The sequence below is a fragment of the Xiphophorus couchianus genome, chromosome 13 (assembly GCF_001444195.1).
Source record: "Xiphophorus couchianus chromosome 13, X_couchianus-1.0, whole genome shotgun sequence".
Lineage (NCBI taxonomy): Eukaryota > Metazoa > Chordata > Actinopteri > Cyprinodontiformes > Poeciliidae > Xiphophorus > Xiphophorus couchianus.
In genome coordinates this window covers 28393905-28414417 of record NC_040240.1, presented here as the reverse complement: position 1 = coordinate 28414417, position 20513 = coordinate 28393905, and the positions used below count along the sequence as shown (strand labels likewise).

The 20513-nt window shown below is 39.6% G+C and overlaps 1 protein-coding gene across 3 annotated transcripts in view; it reads right to left on the bottom strand.

The window, feature by feature from the left end:
• The window catches only part of thrb (thyroid hormone receptor beta), a 98204-nt gene that overhangs the window by 33253 nt on the left and 44438 nt on the right, over positions 1 to 20513 (bottom strand). For 2 of the 3 annotated variants that reach the window (XM_028036179.1, XM_028036181.1), the window contains exon 2: positions 7432 to 7498. The exons of the other annotated variant lie outside the window; for it this stretch is intronic. The gene's annotated coding sequence lies outside the window, so the exon portion shown is untranslated. The remainder of the gene's footprint in view (positions 1 to 7431; positions 7499 to 20513) is intronic. 3 annotated transcript variants of the gene reach the window in all.

Sequence of the window (20513 nt, the reverse complement as noted above, 5' to 3'; positions counted from 1 at the left end):
TATGAATGGTCTATTCAAGGTCATTGTTATTTTGGCCTTCTTTGGGCCATTTAGAGGTGGACATGCTGGTCGTTGGGTCATAAAACATGCGGTGTTGAATCCCCATTGACTGGAAACAATCCTCATTTACTCGTTTACTGTTGTGGTTGGCTCACCCAAAGAACCTGTGACATGAAAAAAGGCTTCTTTCTTAAATTATTGACACACTAAAGCAGTGGTGCCCAAAGTCAGTCCTCGAGGGAAAGCGTCCGGCATGTTTTACTTCTCTCCCTGGTAGTAGTAACAACCTTTTCAGCATGTCAATGTTCTTCTTAGGCCTTCTATGAGCCATCATTTGATGCAGGTGTGTTAAACCAGGGAGAGAACTAAAACATGCAGGACGCCGGCCATCCAGGACTGACTTTGGGCACCACTGAACTCAAGCAAAAGAATAAACTGAATGTAGTTTCTCATATTCAGTTTAGTATATCTTGTTTTAACATCTTACTTGCCAAATACTACTTTACAGTTGCTGCTGCAATAATTGAAATGCTCATACCTATCATCCCTCTGCAGGGTTAACTTTACTATCCAGTATGCTCTGTGGGAACGACTACCACAACAATAAATTGGGAAATTTAGTTTCCAGTATGGATAACCAATATGGTTATCAACACAGCAGAATGATGAGCAGGTCCCCCTACAAATTACTCAATAAAGCCCTAAATAACAGAACTAAAGTAATTACTTTAGTAACTTTAGTCATGTTCAATCTCATCCTTTCAAGCTAGTCGCCAAGTGTGCAATATTTTTTCTGTCTATGTTCCCCATAATGCATCTGATAAATGAGCAGCAGTGGGAAACCGAGCTTCATCAGCGTTTCTGTGTGCCGGACTACAGCATGCCTCTCCACAGTCACTGTGTGCATCTGTCTGTAACTGAACCTGGGTAAAATGTGAAACCAGGAAGCTGAATGTCCTTGACTGGCTGTCCCGTCAGGTACACACCAGCTCTTTCTGGGACACACACACACACATATGCACACCCCTACACACCCTTTCGTCTAGCCAAAGCCAAAACAAGAGTCCACATGACGGAAGCCAAGGCTGGGTTCCTCTCACTGAGATCCAGCAGCAGACGTGTCACAGTTGTTGAGTTTGATACGGGGCTTGAAGGCATCACTACATGACTGTTCACCTTCAAATCAGAAGGCTTTGTGAAAAGTGAAAGTTACAAATTTAATACTCTTAAGTCTGAAGGGTTGAGTACACCCAATTGTATGATTTGTTAAAGGTACAGAATTATGTGTTTTACAGGCACATAGTGCCATTTTATAGCACAATCAAGTAACAATGTCAGTAACTCTGGAATAGTTATGACATCAAATATGACTCAAAAGAAATTTTACTTCCTTATTAAAAGCTTTGAATTTGGGCCTCTGTCTCTTTAAAAATTCCTGCTCTTTCTGAAACTCTGCCTTCAGGAAGTCATCATAACATGGCTCCTCTATTAACTCTTTAACAATGTGTTTACCAGCATTGTACTGAGAAGCAGCTCCTATAATGAGCTCAGAAATGTGCAGTTCCATCAGGTGTTTGCTAATTGCTGCTGGCTAGTTTGAAGGAGTGAAGTGGGGGAGTGGCGTAGGAGGTCTGCTTTCTAAGGCAGAAGCTTGGAAACTGCAGCTTATGAAGAGGCAGCACTCCAGACGTTTTGCATATTTGAATGGTTGCCATGGGAGATTAAAGGGTTTTTGAAACATGCATGAAAGAATCAAGACAACACTCCAGGTATGTTTTTGATGAGGGAATAACATTATATATTAATGTCATGAAAACATCAGATAAAGGTCGCATTAAGGCCAAAAAATCAGAATTGGGTCACTTCAGGCTGTAGGGTGAACACAGCCTTAGTTTCTGTCTGCCAGAGACATTCAGCTTCAGAGAACATTTATCATCCAGCAAGATCACGACCCAAAGCTTCCAGCTAAAGATACACAGACATGGTCTGAAGACAACAAAGGGGAGATTCTGGAGTGGCCCAGTCAAAGACCAGACCTGCTCACAGCTAACCTGACAGACCTGGAAGAGTTTAGCAAGAAGAATGGAGGAAAAGTGCAGCATCCAGTTCCATTAATTGCCATAGTTTTATAGAAATCAGTTTTCTCTTTGGTATCAAAGTTTTTTGTTTTTTTTTGCAATTTGCCAAATTTTATTGATTATGATTATTTGTAAAAGCAATAAAAAGGTTGAATACTTTTTATAGTCACTGTAGGATTTACATTTAAAGTGGCGGCACAATAAGCCACTTTACTGAGCGAGAAGCAGAGAAGCATTGGTTTCACTGAAACTGAGTAATTGTTGGCACTGAAAAAGCTACTCTGTATGCATGCAGATGTTCTGACTTCACTGAGGCAGGTTAAACATGACTGATCGTCACACTCCATATGTTCCTGGATGGTCCTAAAGGACAAAGCTACTTGATGAAGTGATCTCTAAAGGTCATCCTATGATCTACCAGATGTCTACTGTCTGCTGGAAATGCTGACATTTTATACGGGCTATGATAATCTGGTAAAACATGTTTTTATACTTCAGAAGAGTAAAAGAACAAAGAGTTAGTTGTACCTAACGCTTTGTTAGGTACAAAGGTGGTGAAACGTCTGCACAAATGGGTAATTATTAAAGTGATTTCTAAGGTTTATTTCTGCTGCTAAACCTAATTCCTGCTTAAAAATGTACTCTCAAAAATGGAAAAAAAAAGAAAAAATGCTTTCAGAGTTTTTCTGCAAAAGTAAAACAGCTGGCTGGAAAAGCTTGATGGGAAAGAGTGCTGGGGTTTACTGGATTTACCCCAGAGAGCATTTAACATCCAGACAACAGCTGGGGAAGGCCCGGAAGCTGCTGCATCCATACATCAGATACAGGACGCAGAAAGTCAGGAGCCCACAGTATCAGAGAGAAATCAACATGAAAAAGCATGAAAACAGGCTGTAACATCCGTACAGAGACTGAAGACATGTGGATCTCACAGTGGAAACCTGATATAATGCATCCACCAAGCTGTGAATGGGTCTTCTATCTTTAAAAATGACCTATGATGTATGTTCTGATATTGATATTGGAAATCGGTCTGATATCAAAAAATGAGTATCGGATTACATCACCAAATTCAGCACAGAGCAGGAAAAACCACACAATCCTGGACTGTGGAATCCACACATTTAGAGAGATGCTGAGCAACACCTGCTCTTCGCTGCTGATATGATGAAACACTACCACAAAGTCGACTCAAGAGGTCACCAAAGTCATCAGATTTCAGATCCCACAGTTTTTATCTGCAACCATCAAGTCTGAGTGGAAGCAGAAACCCTTGATCAGCAGGCATGAACTGCTCCTGTTTCTGTCTGAGCTTTTAGAGCTTTGAAATGTTCTCTGGGTCTCTGGGATTCCCAACAGCGGTTGCACTGAATTGTGGGCACCTTTAATGCTGCTGGCTGAAGACAGAGCAGCAGACTGTGAGTGAGCACTTCCTTCTCTACACGGGGACATCATTTCCCAACCACAACTGTTCCCACATCCTGTCTGACGAGAAGAATGAGAATAGTACGTACTGTGTAGCTCTGCAGCACACAGAACAAACTAGTTTGGCATAGACACCCGACTTCATGGGCACATCCTGACCAAACCCATATAACCTGACTTGGTTGGAGACAATTGTAGTTTAATATTCTTTTATGAATATAACAAATACAATGGCTGATCTTTTCAAAATAAAACTAAAAAACACTGAGTGGAGGTAAGAGAAGCTATGGTGAGGAGCTTTTGAGCAGCTTCTCAGCAGATGACCCAACAACAGCTTGGAAGAGCCCAGTCCCTGACCCCCCAACTGGCTGATGACCTCAGCAGCTTCTTCAGTTTCAGAACTCTTGCTCAGTTCTGGACCAGAAGACTAAAACAGATAATGGAGGAAGCTGTTTGTGTGTGAGCTCAGCTGACGTAAACCAGGAAACAGGAAACTGACTCGGTAAAGATGATGTTGCCTTTTCCTCATAGAGGCGGGCGATATACGTATATCACAGACGACAGTATCGTAAATGTTGCTTCAAATATGTGTAATTTTACATCATGGAGTGTTCACACTGTCTGAAAAAGAACCAAATTCACTGTGCATGTAAGGCAGGAGAGACAATCCTCATTTAGGATACGTACCTCAATAAGTGGCGGTCTCTCTTTGACCGTTTCACAAGAGCAAAATGGAAAATGCAGGGTGGGAGTGGGAACTCTGGCAAGAAGAAAGATGTGCCCATATGATATAGGGGCATGGCTTATATTGAACCAGAATGGGTGACCCCCAGGTGGTTTGTGAATACGAATGTCCCGTGACCAACATGTTAACCGGTCGAAGAACAGGAGTTCCTTAGTTCTTCACCGACAGCTGAGCTACAGCTTTACCAAGAAAGAAAGCACTCCAGTTGTTAACCAAAACCCCAATATGGCACTAAAGTACTGCAACTTTCACCAATTCCATCGAAGCATGGATGAATATTTAAAACTTAATAAATGCAAAAAAGACACCTTAATATCTCAATTTGTCATTCTGCCTTGTGAAGAAGACTGGAGTAGCTCATGTGGATCCTTTGCACAACAGCAGATTGAACTGCAGATCGTTTTGAATCAAAAATCGATTTGGAGTCATGGCCTCAAAAGTTGTAACCGAAACATAAGATAGTGAAAGATTCCCACCCCTTGTTAGTACTACCACTACTACTAATAATGGAATATTTCTAACACATGATTTACTCCAAATACTATCTGTAATTCCTTCAAGAGATTATGTTGTTGCTATTGCTAGGATAGGGCTGGCATTCCATCCCACTCTAGGATTTTAAGTGCGAGATCAATCACACTCCAAAAACAACTTGGACAACAAAAGTGTTGCGTCTCACATCTATGTTTGGATAAACTCTTCTGCTAATTGTTTGACTGAAGTTTATTACTGATATGAAAAACAAATACTGTCAGAGTGAAAAAAGATGCAGTGCGATTCTTGAGCGGTATCAGGAGAACATCGAAGTGAAAATGTCAGTAAAACGCATCATAACTTCACACAGAACAGACTGTAGGCACAGGACTCAACTTTGAACAGAGTTCATCATATTTGGGACTCAGTCTTCATCTCTGACCGCTACACCTGGTGTTCTGATACTTTATTTCTGAGGCTACATCAGAGCAGGTGAAACATGACACAGGTCTATCATCATGGCAACTGGTACCACAGAATAAGAACAGCAGATGGTGTTTTCATTAAAGAATTCAGGCTGATGGAAGAATTAACGGAGTCACTCTGTACCCGCTGCACTTATCATATTACATCAAGTTCTGTGGATGATGGAAAAACATGCAAATCTCTGAGGGGATGTCAGATACACGGCATGTTTAGGTGTTCCTGTTCCACTGTGCACAGTCATGAGCATGACCTGGAGACTTGGAGCTGAGCACTCCCAATTATTATAACCAATAATTCATGCAGTGCTGCAGCCTGCTTACATGAGCTGCATAATGTATGACAAAGAGACTGTTGATCCATGAGTTGCTGTTTTTGCTTAAGGGGTCTTTCATAGAGCCAACGCACATGTTGGACAACACAACCTGTCAACTGGTTTCTGCATTTGTGGTGACATAGGCAGCGATTCCATAACAAATGTGCGGAAAACTTTAATATTATGCTAATGTGGAAAAAACACAATTTCAATATTGCAGAGTTTCCAATAAATAAGAAACACAATTATAAGTTTTAAGTTTGTTCATGCAATGAGTCATTAAAAATCATGCCGGCCCATCACCTTCCTCCTACTTCCTGTCTTTTCCACCAGTTGTAACATCCGGCTGGTAATCTTGTGACTCGCGATGTGAAAAAAGTGTTTCCATTGCAGTTTTACAAAATAAACCAATTCTGATATGGCTAGAAAATCACCTCATCCTAGCGCCAAAACTTACCAATAAATGAGTTTTTTGAAACTGGGGTGTATCCATTAAGCAAATTTATTTTCTAACTATCAATATTTTTTTGACTTCATAATGACGGTCCATCTGAAACCATAGTATGAGTTTATGGGGTAGGACTTCATAAGTTTCTTACTTCTTCCTACTCCTTTTCGAGCATGTTAAGATTATTGTAGTACAAAAATGTGTCTATTGTATTCCTTCATGTATATTATTTTCTACTACTATCATGTTCGGAATAAATAAATATACAATAAATAAATAAATATACAATGGAAATGCAGCTTTGAAGCCCTTAAAGCAAATTTATGCAGAAGGTTCATCAACTAAAAAAGTTCTGATCTGATCCCAGGCATTGGCTTCATGTGAAGATGGTTGCATTTTTAAACAATCAGTACACAATCACAAATGATACTGATGACACAGTTTGCTCTGTTTGCATGAGTGTATGTATTGCATGGTAGTAGTAAAGAAGCAAAGTGGGGTTCTGTCAAGTGATGAGTGTGTCCTCATCAAGTGATGTGTCCGTGTCAGCGGTATCTGCCTAGCAACATTTGACTTCGAGGGTAATCATGTGACAGTCAAAGTGGAGTTCAGAGAACAAAGCTTAACTACTGTTCCATTTGGGAACATGTGAGCAATTCACTAAAAGCTCCTCTGGTCATTTTCCTGCTGATTACAGACAGCTATTAAGGCTTAGGCAAATATTCTGATGTGCATTTAAGGTTTAGAAAGAAGAAAATATCCAATAAGCAAAAGTTGTGTGGAAGTCAACTGGTGGCAGACTGAAAACGCACCATGTGCTTACTATGCTGCAGTAAATCACACCATGACCTTACTGCTGTGCGAAAACGAATATCCGAAAACCACATGACCGCGCGTCGACAGTTTGACTTCAGTCCAACTGTGGTGGGCCCTTAAGATGTGGCTCTTTGCTGTAGATCTCTGATGCTGACATTTGGATATTTTTAACCTTCCTTTTCACTCTGCTCAGTTTTAGCAGTAGCAAGGCTAATGCTAGTGCTAGTCCAGTCTAGTGGGCACTGGTTAAAAAACCGTCTGTGTGTCACAACATATGGAAACCCCAGGAAACCAGGAAGTCATCCATTGCTAATTAAGTGAATGGGAACTGATCAACTTAAAAGATTTTAAATGAAAAAATACTTCTGCTACTTTATTTTTAAAGAAGCCACACAGAGCCCAAAACAATTATTTTATATTTTGGAATTTTTTTCCTGTTGCATATATGTTATCAAGTAAGATTGCTTGATAAAATATTAGCTTAGCTGCACTTTTCATTGTTGTAATTCCAGAATACACAAGGACATGTGATTGAGTGTTTAAGTGGTCACAGCAGGGAGGTCTAGTTTAAACAGACACTGTGTAAAGGCATTCTGCAGAGTGCAGGGCTCTGGCTGTGTGGAACTGACATAAACGTAGATCTTACCAGAGGAAGGGCTGAAGGCTGAGTGTGAGCTGAGCTGAGGAGCAGCTGAGCTCCCCGAGAGGTACACCTATGAAAACACACACATAAACAAAACCCGGTTAGGCCATTGTATGAACAGGATCACATTTGTAGTCCAGCACTGCAAACCAACAAGTCCTGCAGCAAGATAAAAGACTGAACAAAGCTGTTAGCATTGCTCTGTGAGGGTTCTGGAGCTAAATCTCTCTGACAGGATATGAGACTAAACTCCCCAACACACCCAAACATGCACATGCACACCCCCACACACACGCCCACGCACCCCCTCTCACTGTAGCTATGTTTCCATTAAATTTAAAACTGTGCAAATTGAAATTACAAAATACATTTGTTTAATGGAAACATGACAACTTCAAAAAACATGTGAATAAGCTCAACAAAGCTTATTCACATGTGATTTGTAGATTTTGCACTAGGATGAGGTGGTTTGTCAGCAGTATCAAAATAAATGTATTCCACAAAACTGCAATAGAAACACTTTTTTCACATCACAAGAGTCACATGATCAACATCCGAACTTTATGACTGATGGAAACGGCAACAGGAAGTATTAGGATGATGGCTTGTTTTTGATTTGTTTTGGACAATCTCCAACAGAGCTCTCCCAGCATCACAGTTCATAAAAAGTTGTGTGTGATTTGAAAGTGTTGCATCCTATAAAATCAACTGCAATTTCCCCAAAACATAGTGAGTCCCAACTATAAGAGGATTATTGCTCCAACGCCCATATAAGACGTCGACGTCTCCTCTGATTGGTTGACAGATGATGAACAATAGCACCATGATGAATTATGAATATATCTGATGTAACTGTGTACGTCCATCGCATGTAATTTTAAATTGATCTCTTATTTAATGGAAACACCACAATTACAAAATTGTGTTTCTTCAACATTAGTAGAATATTATAAAAATGTGCATGCATTTGTAATGGAATTACAGCTACTGTGAATAATCATGCTATTCCTGCCTAAACTGGTGCTTAAATGTTATTGTCAGTGGTTCTGCAGTATGTCAGTGTGAAGCAATAAGACTGTGAGGACAGTTCAGTACTGCACGACAGGATGCCATCAGACACCAGTTCTGACAAAAATAGGCTTTAATGTTAACTTCAGATCAGATGCTCGTCATCTGGTGGTACTGAAAATACTGCAAACACTGTGGTAAGACCACAAGGAATTTCTTGTCTCTTTTAGACCAGTTATCTAGAAACATGTCAACATCAAGCTAGAAACAGCTTTCACAAGTAGGAACGAGTTCGTAGCTGAAATTCGAAAGAAACAATAATCTGAACAGTGTGGCAGTAGTAGGGCACCCTGCCTTGAGGCAGCATGTTTCTAGGGTTCTCTGTATGTCCTCTTCTTGTACAATCACTGAGCAAATGCATGTTAATGCCTCAAAATAAAAAAAGTCCAATCAAATACAAATACCACATAATATAAAATATAGAATATTTGATAAATGTAAAACAGTACTTATTTTTATTACTGCTAAAATTATTTAACATTAAAACATTAGTTATTTATTATTATTATTTAATTACATGGACTTAAAGGTACAGCATGTAACTTTTATAAAAAATATATGTTTTTTACATGTTTGCCTTAAACTGTCAGGGCGTGCCGTGGTGGCGTAGGGGATACCGCCACCCATATTTGGAGACCTTGAGTCCTCGACGCGGACATCGTGGGTTCGACTCCCGGACCCGGCGACATTTGCCGCATGTCTTCCCCCCTCTTCTTCCCCCTTCCTGTCAGCCTACGTTTGTATAAGGGACACTAGAGACACTGGAGGGGTAACCCCCCCCCCAAAAAAAACGTCACCATGTTGTGACAGTATGAGACAGATAATCTGTGACAAGATCAATCTCCTCCAACTCCTCCCTGACCTACTGAAAAAACGCACTGACCAAAACCAACCAATCAGAGACAGGAGAAGGGGCTTAGTGCTGTCAATCACCCTCATGTACTGGCTGCGCATTGTACTAACGGTGTAGAAACAATTTACTGTTACAGGAAAACCGTTTATCCACCATCATTGATCTCCATGCTAACTCGCCTGAGCATTCACAACAGGCTGTGCTAGCTCCAGCTTAGCAGAGAGCAAGGATGAGCATCGCCACACTGAGGGTGACTTACAGCAGTAAGTCCCTCCTCTTGACTCTGATTGGTTGTTTCTAGTTAGCACTAGGAAAAGGCAGAGGAGCTCCACATTTTCACAGATTATCTGTCACAACATGATGATAGTTTCAACAAATACGTAAACAACTGTTTTTTATAAGTTACATCCTGCAGCTTTAAAGGATGAGTTTGGAGTTACTAAAGTTGGATTCTGTCAAGTTACCCTGAGTTACCACCAGCAGTAGAGAGAAGTCAGAACATCACAGGCTTGTTGAAAATGTAAGTAAATGATTGGAGTGGGAGAAGCTAACAACCAGTCAGACTTACTCAGGCTAGAACAACTCAAACTGAAACGGACGCTGGCTTCTCATTAGAAGGACTTTAAATGACAGGACTGGTTCGATGGAGGAATTTTTTCTTTTTAAAAAATCTTCTTAAAATCTTTATAAATGTTGATACCAGTAACAGACTCATGCCTATTAACAACCAATGTATGTCAAAAGAACAGTGATAAAAACAAGTGAAAAGAAGCAGAAGCTGGTAGTGGAGTCTTTTAAAATCAGAAGAGAGAGTATTTATGCATGTTTGGCTTTAATTGAGTCGCGGGACAGGATGGATGGGAAACACTTGCAATAAAATGCAGTAGTTGCTCTAATACAAAGATTTTCCCTCTCTATTCTGTCTGTGAGGCAGGGCTGGGGGATATGAGGAAAATCTAATATCCTGATATATTTTTGCTATATCACGATACGTGATATATATCACGATATTCTTAAATGAGCTCCAATGTTATTTTAAACTAGACTCCATGCAAGTTCCCGCCCCCATTTCCTTGCTAGACTTAAATGTAAACTCATATAAAACGGAATGCAGTGTTTTGCTATGAACTCTATGAACACTATGACTAGATAACAAAGTGAGAAATAAGTTTTAACTAAGAAATAAAATAGCGAGGGAGAGGGAAGTAGGTCAGTTATGCTTGACTTTGACAAACTTAACATATAAATGTGGTGTGGAATAAGGTGTGTTTTGGTTCAGCGTAAAAATAAAAAAGGCAAAAAACACAAACTGACCGTTCATCAGTAAAGCAGGTGTTTAAATTATCTAATCAATCACCGCTGTGTTAGCTTGACTAATAGCAGCGGCGGCTAATTTACCATAGCGATCACTTGTTAATAAAAGCAAAATACACATCAAGTCTAAAAGCATAAAACTGTAATGAACTGAATGTTGTGTTCTATGTGGAGGAAATATTTGAGTGTTTTTGGTTCTGAATCCTGATACATAAAGTTGCGTTGTTGTAAGTTGCTATGGCAACGGGTCTACGCGTAGCGTAAAGCCGACAGAGAGCGAGAAAAAAAAGAATGAGTTCTTTTGAGTTATTTTCCCATTCCATAGCACTAGATGAATCATACCTACGTCTCCAGGTTTCACTTTAACGGACTAATTCTACCGCGGCAGCGCGGCTATGAAAAAAGAAAAAGAAAAAAGAACAATCTGGACAAATCACTAATGCAGAATTACAGGCCGATCTCCAACCTCCCATTCATCAGCAAAGTTATTGAAAAAGCTGTGTGTAAACAATTAAATAGCTTCCTAACGATAACCAACGTCTTTGACTCCTTCCAGTCTCACCACAGCACAGGGACCGCCCTCGTAAAAGTGTTCAATGACATCCATATAAATACGGACTGTGGGAGAACCACAGTGCTGGTTCTGTTGGACCTCAGTGCAGCTTTTGACACTGTTGACCATGACATATTACTGAATCGACTGGAGAGTTGGGTCGGACTCTCCGGTCCAGTGCTTAACTGGTTTGAATCTTACATAAAGAACAGGGATTTCTTTGTTTCAATTGAAAACTTTTCATCAAAGAGGTCACAGGTCACATGTGGGGTACCCCAAGGTTCAATCCTAGGACCCCTCTTATTCAATATTTATATGCTCCCACTAGCTCAGGTTATAACAGGAAATAATATTAGCTACCATAACTATGCAGATGACACACAGCTCTACATTACGATGTCACCAGGTGACTCAGAGCCCATCCAATCACTGAACAGATGCTTAGAACAGATAAATGTGTGGATGTGCCAAAACTTTCTCCAGCTGAACAGAAACAAAACTGAAGTTATTATTTTTGGACCTAAAGAGGAACGATCTAGAGTCAATGCACAGCTTCAGTTATTACAACTGAAAACCAGCGATCAGGCCCGAAACCTGGGAGTAGTGATGGACTCTGACCTGAACCTCCAGAGCCGCATAAAGACAGTTACAAAGTTGGCCTTTTATCACCTGAAGAACATTTTCAGGATTAAAGGACTGATGTCTCAGCCAGATCTAGAGAAACTCATCCATGCGTTTATCTTCAGTCGCATTGATTATTGCAACAGCGTCTTCACAGGTCTGTCCAACAAATCAATCAAACAGCTGCAGCTGATCCAGAATGCTGCTGCTCGCATTCTCACTAAAACCAGAAAGATAGAGCACAAAACACCAGTTTTAAAGTCCCTCCACTGGCTCCCTGTAGCTCAAAGAATAGACTTTAAAATACTGTTGTTAGTTTATAAATCACTGAACGGCTTAGAACCACAATACATTAAAGATCTGTTGTTGTATCAACCTTCCAGACCTCTCAGGTCTTCTGGTTCTGATCTGCTCTGCATCCCCAGAACCAGAACCAAACGAGGAGAAGCAGCTTTCAGCATCTATGCACCACAAATTTGGAACAAACTTCCAGAAAACTATAAAACAGCTGAAACACTGACTTCGTTTAAATCTCAACTAAAAACCCACCTGTTTAGGATTGTATTTGAAACGTAATCAATTACAAATTTAATGATGGAACTTTACTTAATGTCATGTTTTGATTGTTGATTCTATGTTGAAATTGCACAAAAATCCGTGAGGGACGACGGAGTCCCAGAGCGAAATTCCGTGAGAGGTGTACGGAGCCTGGTGCCGGAAGAAAAACGGCGAGTTACTGAGGGTAACTGCGTGTAACGGAAACCCTGTAAATTCTAGACACTAACAGGTACCATAGAATTGCACAAAAATCCGTGAGGGACGACGGAGTCCCTGCTTGAAATTCCGTGAAAGAGGTGTACGGAGCCTTGTGCCAGAAGCCCATTAAAATGCTGTCTACATCGTTTTAAACTGTGTGATTGTGAGCATGATAGGAATAAAAATAGCAATAGGTATTTTGTTCCATATAACACAGTAAGAGTGTAACAGGTAAACCTTTTATGGATGCAAACTCGACTAAAAACCCACCTGTTTAGGATTGTATTTGAAACGTAATCAATTACAAATTTATTGATGGAACTTGACTTGATGTCGTGTTTTGATTGTTGATTCTATGTTGCATTGTGTTTCTGTGTTTGATATGATGTAAAGCACTTTGAAATGCCTTGCTGCTGAAATGTGCTATACAAATAAAATTTGATTTGATTTTTTTTTTTGATGAACAGCATATAAAAGAATAGTCTGATTAGGCGGTGAAATAAATTTGTGGTACAAACTTTTGTGGCAATAGTTTGATAACTTGTTTCGCAAATTACCTCATTTTGTTCGACATCCTGCATGTAAAATCCAAATCAGTGCCAAATTATTGATGCAAATTATTTCTCTTCGGAACAAGACTAGTTCATCTGATTCCTCTTCAGTTACCATCTCATTCACGGCTCGCCTCAAACTCTCGCTGTCACCATGTTTGTTTTTTCCGTGATTGGTAGAAATTTTTCAGGTTGGGTGGGGATTAGTGATGCATTCATAGGGTGTTGGATAAACCATATTCGCAGTGAATTTGACGGTTAAAGTTTATTTGAAAGACAATTTATACTCGATGGTTGTGATACAGCCATTTTAACTATCGTACATAGGAAATATTGCGATACATGGAGTATACTCGAAACACCGCCCAGCCCTACTGTAAGGTTTTATGGTATTATACACATTAATCCACTTCTATTTGAAAAAGAAAAAAGTTTAATAACTTTTCCCTGAAAAACATGTTACATACATTTGAGACATGGATACAACTGGAATTTGCCTTTTTGCTCACCTACTACTCTTTCCTTGAATGCCTCACTCCAAGGACAGAAACTAAGATAGAAAACTGCAACAAGACACACCATGATACTTTCAGTTTCCATGGTGATTTGAGTTATATTTAACAGAGTAACACAGGTTCCTCATCTTCCCCATCTCTCAAACAGTGAGCTAAACCTCTGAATAGACCAATATAAATTCAAAATGACATTCACACTTTGAGTCTGGGCCTGAAGACGAAGTGAGGAAGACAAGCAGACAGCTGCAGCTTGGCTGAGCTGCAATGATTAGAAAATGTCTTTGTGTGGTTGGGGCAGAGCTCCTACCCACCACTTCCCTGTGTTTCAACTGGTGTGTGGGAAAACTTCATGGATGCAAAGCGTCCTTGTTCCTGTAATCCCTGTTTGTGAACGCCCCACTTGATGTTTCCTTCTGATCTGAACGATGTGCTTATCTTCCAATCCCACCATTTCTTTTTACCACAGTTCTTATTCTGGATAGTGTTACAACATCTCTCTACTAGTAAAATGAAAGCCATCTGGAAAGTTCAGTCAACAGATTTTATGCTCTCTAGATTGTTACATTCCCCTTTAGAAATAAAAACCCCAACAAAGATATTTGATTACTTTAAATCTGGCATAAGATTGCAGCCAGTAACAAAAGACTTTCAAAAGGCAAATAAAACCTCTGTGAAAAAAATCCCAAGTAGCCAAAATTAGATTATTTCAGATGGCTGGCAGTTTTAAGTTTAGCTCTGTAGCTATTTCCGGCAGCCCCCTCTAAAGTTAAAGGGGTAGAATTAAGTCAACTCAACTTTTCTGAAGTTTTTCTGAGTTTTACCACATGTTATAATGTTATTCTCTAATCAAAAACATGGAGTTCTTTGTTCTTCGTGCATGTTTGAGAAATCCTGTAGTCTCCATGGCAACCAGTCAGCTGTGCAAAACGTGTGGGTGGACCGACACGGGTGGATGGTCAACAACTATTGTCCGTCCGTCCGTCCATCCATCCAATACATTATTCTTGTCTTACTAAATCAAAAATTCGATGCAGCCTAAAGTAATAATGATTAATACACAAACATGTAAAAAAAATAATAAAAAGAGTGGGTTGGTGAGGTTTCCATCATAAAATCTGTGTATGTCCATCGGTACAAGTGAAAGGTCGGAAAAACCACCAGGTCCAGGACAACCAGCACCTCCACCTAGGACACTATGGAGTCTGATCCAAGCCAAACTGACCTTGCTCATGACCTTTCTATGACTCCTGAAGTGACAACTGGTATGATCACACACCTGACAGCTGCAGCATCTGTCTGCTTCTCTGATATCAGGATGAGGTCAACAGTGCATTTTCAAGAACATCCAACCCTCTCCTTCACTTCTTTTAACTTTTAAGAACAGCAGCTGAAGGAATCATCCTCACTTCCTCTGAAAGTATGCATCCATCCATCAGCAGTGAGGAACGGAGAAAGCAGAAAAATGGGAAAATACTGGCAGACAAGTGATGCCGTTTCTCTGGAAAAATAAATTTGTTGCTAATTACAATATTTTGCATAATTTTGAATCTGAAGGATCTGAGTCTGAGCCTTCCTAATCCTCAACATCTGCTTCCTCATCTGGTTTGGCCTTTGCTGAGTTTTGGTGGTACAGCAGAGCATGTTATCACACCTACATTACAGCTACTGTTTCTACCAGCCTGGAAATATTGATTCTGCACTTAATAAACTGGGGATTTGTTTTGCAAAAATTGTAAAACTTACTGTTAAACTGATTACTGAAATGCAGCCAGATCCAGTGTTTCCATAGATACACTGCAAGTTTAGTGCGCAAGTTTGGAAAATATGTTTGTTTTATTTCATTCGCCGTTCTTTGCTAAAATGTATTGCTTTTTTAAAGTCCCATCTAGGTAAGTTTCACTCTCAGGACTCTTTGCCTGTTAACACAAGCAGCTGTCAAAGATGACTTTTTATAGTTTAGGATGAATTTACAGCAGCTAAAAAAAAAAAAAAGTTGGAAGGACATTGTCCAGCTATCATTTGGTGACCTGCAGCTCTATTTCACTTGGATTATGCAGCAGGGCAATGATCTAAAGCAAAGCAGCATGTCGACCTTTGAATGGCTTCTGCTGCCTATTAAAACTCTAACTACTTCACTAGAGATGGAGTAGCATGACATTAAGTGACCTTTTATGCAGAAAGACTTTCCAATGTGTCTGAATTAAAACAATTTTGCAAAGAAGAGTGAGTCAAAATTCCATCACAGTGACATAAAACATTCCCTCCAGGAAGCTGTGATTGCAACTATTGATGCAAATTCACTTAACATTTGCAAATTCTGTACAGACTTGCAGTTTTCAGTGGAACTTTATTGCCAATCTGAGCAATCACCTTAACATTTTCTATACTTCCTTCTTTTCTGACCAATCAATGCAACTCGGCTGAATATTGACCAATCCTGTTGCCCCTTCTAATTTAACTTCCTGTTTCATAATGTCTCTTGAAAGCCGAACCTGCGAGATGAATCATGTGTGATACTAAATAATAAGTCACCTTTTTTTTTCTTCAAAAAAACATTTAGAGATCCTCTCTATGATTTGTTATGCCTGTGTAAACAGTTCATGTTAACAATATGGATTCTTCGTTTGCACTTTGACCTCTCCTCTGAAACACTTAATGGCAGCTGTATCCTCCGAGGGTGGGACAACCAGTTATTAGGATCAGGGGGTTATTTAAAGGCTTGGTTTGGACAGTTCCCTTTAGATAATCTGTAACATTTAAGTGTGAGAAAAAAAAAAGCCAATTCTGTAAAGACGCAATTACTTTTTTATAGCACAGCAGGCATTGGTGATCAGACATAAAAAGCTTGTCAGGCCTCAAGAACCATGGCACAGGAGAAAAAAAGACTATTGAACGAAACGTTTGGAGTGTGAGGCAGAATGTGAGGCAGAGTGTGAGGCAGAGTGTGAGGCAGAGTGTGAGGCACTATCAAAAGGCAGTGGAAAAAATATGTAAACAGAAACAAACAATTGAAGAACAAGTAAGTGCAATGATATTTTTAACCACAGAATTCTTTACCATGTATCCTAACAGGCTCCACTGATCAGAGATAGGGTAGGGTTAGGGTTGAACACGTCTGAATCCAGGTCGGTGTGCAGAAACCCGGATAGAACGGCGCTGCAGCCCTTGGTTGCATGGAACTCTGCCAGAGTTTTAGGGAAACCCATAACTATAGAACATTATCTGAATGAGGGGCAGAGCAGACAGCCAAAATGCCCCCCACTGGGCTGTTCTTCAGGACCGCCAGCATCTGAACACACTAAAACATAGGAGCCTGTAAACGTGGTGATGTCAGACGAGTGTAAAACATGTGTGGATTCCCCATGTTGCTGAACCATAAAGATGTGGCTGTTGGCCAGCTTTGCTGTTCTACACTAGGCTCACCTCCACCTAGCACCATTGGCTCCTCTACACTGTAAAATCTAATTAGTTCACCTTACTTAAAAAAATTATGCAAACTCATTGCCTCAAAAAATGTAAGCAAAATAAGATTAAGATTAGTGAGTAAAAAAAGACTAATTTTATTTTAAGTAAGCAGAATTAATAACTTTAGTAGTACAATTAACAACAACAAAAAAGATTTATGTAGCTTATTTGTCTTAACTTATTTTTTTTATTTGTGTGGACTGCTTGATACAAATTTAACCTAGCTTAGAATAGCTAAATACCTACAACTTAAACTTACTCATTTTTCAAGTTCAAACCAATTTTCTTGAATGGGTCCTTGTCCTTACTCACTCACTCTATCCTCCAAACACCATTACGTTAGTTGGCTGTGGTGATGTCCATAGTCATAGGTCGACACACAGTGGTAGTCCTGCCTTTGTTGGCGTCTAAAGTTAGCATAGTGCTAATAGCATAGCTTAAGATAAAATGATACATGGAGACTTGTTCTGATGTTCTTCTATGTGAATGCACTCCTGTTCATGGAAGCACTGGGACTAGTGTCTCTTCATAAGTCAGATGAGATACATTATTGGCTCCAGAAAAGAAAAAGTAAAGCATTTGCACTTGGATGCATGAGGTACTAAGTCAAAGTACTTTCCAGCACAGAAATAAAGCACAACTATCAAAAACTTACATTTTCTGAATTAATCCAGTTCAAGTTGGAGAGACTTTTCAACAACAAATTCCAAGTAATTGAGCAGTAATTTGATGAAGAATGACTTGAGTCAACTTCCTTTTTTCAATTAAATGCCATGTTTTCATTTACAGCGTAGCTCTGAAACACGCATCAGTTACAATTAGTGTCCAGAGAACTGGTGCAATTCTGGATTACACTTACAGAGGTTCTAATCCACATAATATACAAATAAATAAATAAATCTCAGGCAGGCAACTTTAAGTGAAGTATCAAGCTGAGGTCACAGCTTAATTCACATTGGGCAAAAACAGCTGTACAGCTCCTGAGCATTTAACTCAGGGGACAGAAATAGACTGAAAAACATAGGCTGTGTCAGTGTTAGCAAGTCATCATTCCTATGAGTTTTGGGCCTGCAGCCATTTTTCCAAAAACTGTGCAGGGAAAATACCAAAATCTAAATGGGAGAAGATATCAGCTAAGTGATGGAATTGAAGATTAAAAAAAATGCTTATTTCTTTTGTTTGCTAAATTTGGACACAGACATCGATTTCACCGAAATGATACCAGTTCAGTTCAGCCGAAATGATACCAGACATCTGCATATGTACCAAGGATAAAGTCCAAGTGAAATGTGATAAAAAAGAAAGTTGGTGAACTGAACACTGTCCTTCAGTGGCAACAGATGAAAACCAATGCAAGAACTGAGGGACCTATGTTGATAAATCGAAAATATATTTCCAAAACTGACAAAGTACTGATGGTTTTTAGAAATACTGTATTTAACAAAAAGAAAAGTGTTATTGTTGTGCAGTTGGTAGTCTGAGGTCCTTCTGCATGGAGTCTACGGGACTGTTTGGTTCATTGGCCTTTCTAAATCACCCTTAGGTATGATTGTGTGTGGATGTGGATGTACAGTATGTGTGGCCCTGTATTTGATACAATGCACAGACCATTTTCCTAAGAAATGCTATACTATGGGGCCAACTGCTCCTCATGGGGCCCGGGATTTGGGCCCCATAAGACAATGGATACAAATAATGGATCATCCATCGATTGATTAATCCATCCGTCCGTCCATAATCTTCTGCTGATCCGGAGTTGGGATCTCTTCCCTGACCTGAAGAAGGCACTCCACCTTTTACCAGTTCAAGACCAAAGTCTCAGATTGAAAATGGATGGATTAAAACTATTATCTTTATCCCATTTCTCTCAATACCTATGCAAATTAAATTATGCTGTAAGAAAACTGGAAACAATCAGATAGTGGAACTGAAGAGTGAATAAAAGACCCCAAGCAGGTGGATTTTCACATAAAAATATAATTTATTTGGATTCCCTAAAAGGGAAAGGAGTAAATAGTGAAGAAAGAGGCAAAATCTTCCAACATCATCTGCTACATGACATTAAAACTCACCATTGTACTTTGACACCCTGACAGATAGGATTTCAAAACCAAACAGAGCAAAGCCTTTTTATCAGACTTTCCACCTGGTCACATTCCTGTACTGGTGCTTCTTCAGGTCCAGTTCTTCTTCTGTGTTTTTACCAACGCAGGCAAACACAAATCGATGTCGTGTTAGCATTAACTCTGTGCTGGTCCAGAGCAAAGAGCCACTTCCATCAGCTCATGGAGGCAGGCTTTGAAGGACAACAGTCAAAAAAATACTGTGATGTCACGTTCACGAGTCAGCTCCAAAACAATAAAACCTCAGACAAAATGACCAGTGGGAGAACAGTAGCTCACTGTATCTTATGCTATCCTTCTGCTCTTTTTGCCGATATCACCGCTATGTGGCACAGGGAAGCTTTATTTGCAGTGATAGTTAGAAATACCTTTAAGAAAGTAGAACTGTACCAAGCGCTCACACTGCTGCTAATACATCTGCATGTGGACAATCCGATCCACCACAGAAACTTTGCGACAACATCAGGATGAACAAGCACAGAGAACCTTCTGATAACTGGATCCTCATGGAACGTGCTAGAACTGGAAATGCTGGCAGTCCTTCAGCAATCTCTCGGGTAAGGGTCCACATTCTCGGCTGTTTTAGTAACGCTACGCTTACTGGTAATAAAACATATAGAATATCTCATCATTCGGCTTTTCTTTTAAAATGATAGTTCAACCCTGATTTACAGCAGGAAGGCTAGAAAACATAGAGTGGAATGGAGTATTAGGGGCATTAGGGGCCACAACCATCTGCAAAAAGCTGAAAACCATGACTACTTGAAACCCCCTCTACAAAAACTTATTCTGTTACTATTACTGCCAAATTTAATAGTTTGAAAACCAAATATACTCTAATAAGGATTAATGCACACAGTGAAAATCATCTTAACATTAATCAGAATCCAACGTGTCTTACTAATCTCCCCCCTTCGGGGTACAGCTATTAGCTCCAGTTTGTTTCTTAGAAAAACGTTTATCAAAGATTATTTTAATTCCCATAAAATTCAACCTGTCTGTTAGTTTGTCTGTCTGTCTATCAAACCTACAATGGCCACTGAAATTACTTGAAACTGATAAAAGTAATAATAGACAAATATTTACTGAAAATTAACCAATAAAAATCAGACACATTTCTGGCAATATCGCTCACCCTTATGTTGAATATTATGAGATTTTACTGTAAAAACAACAGCTGTTGTGTCTCTAAAATAGAAAGTAGTGGTTAAAATCTATTAAACTCAAAATACTTTTAATTACATGTAGTAATTAAAAGTATACACC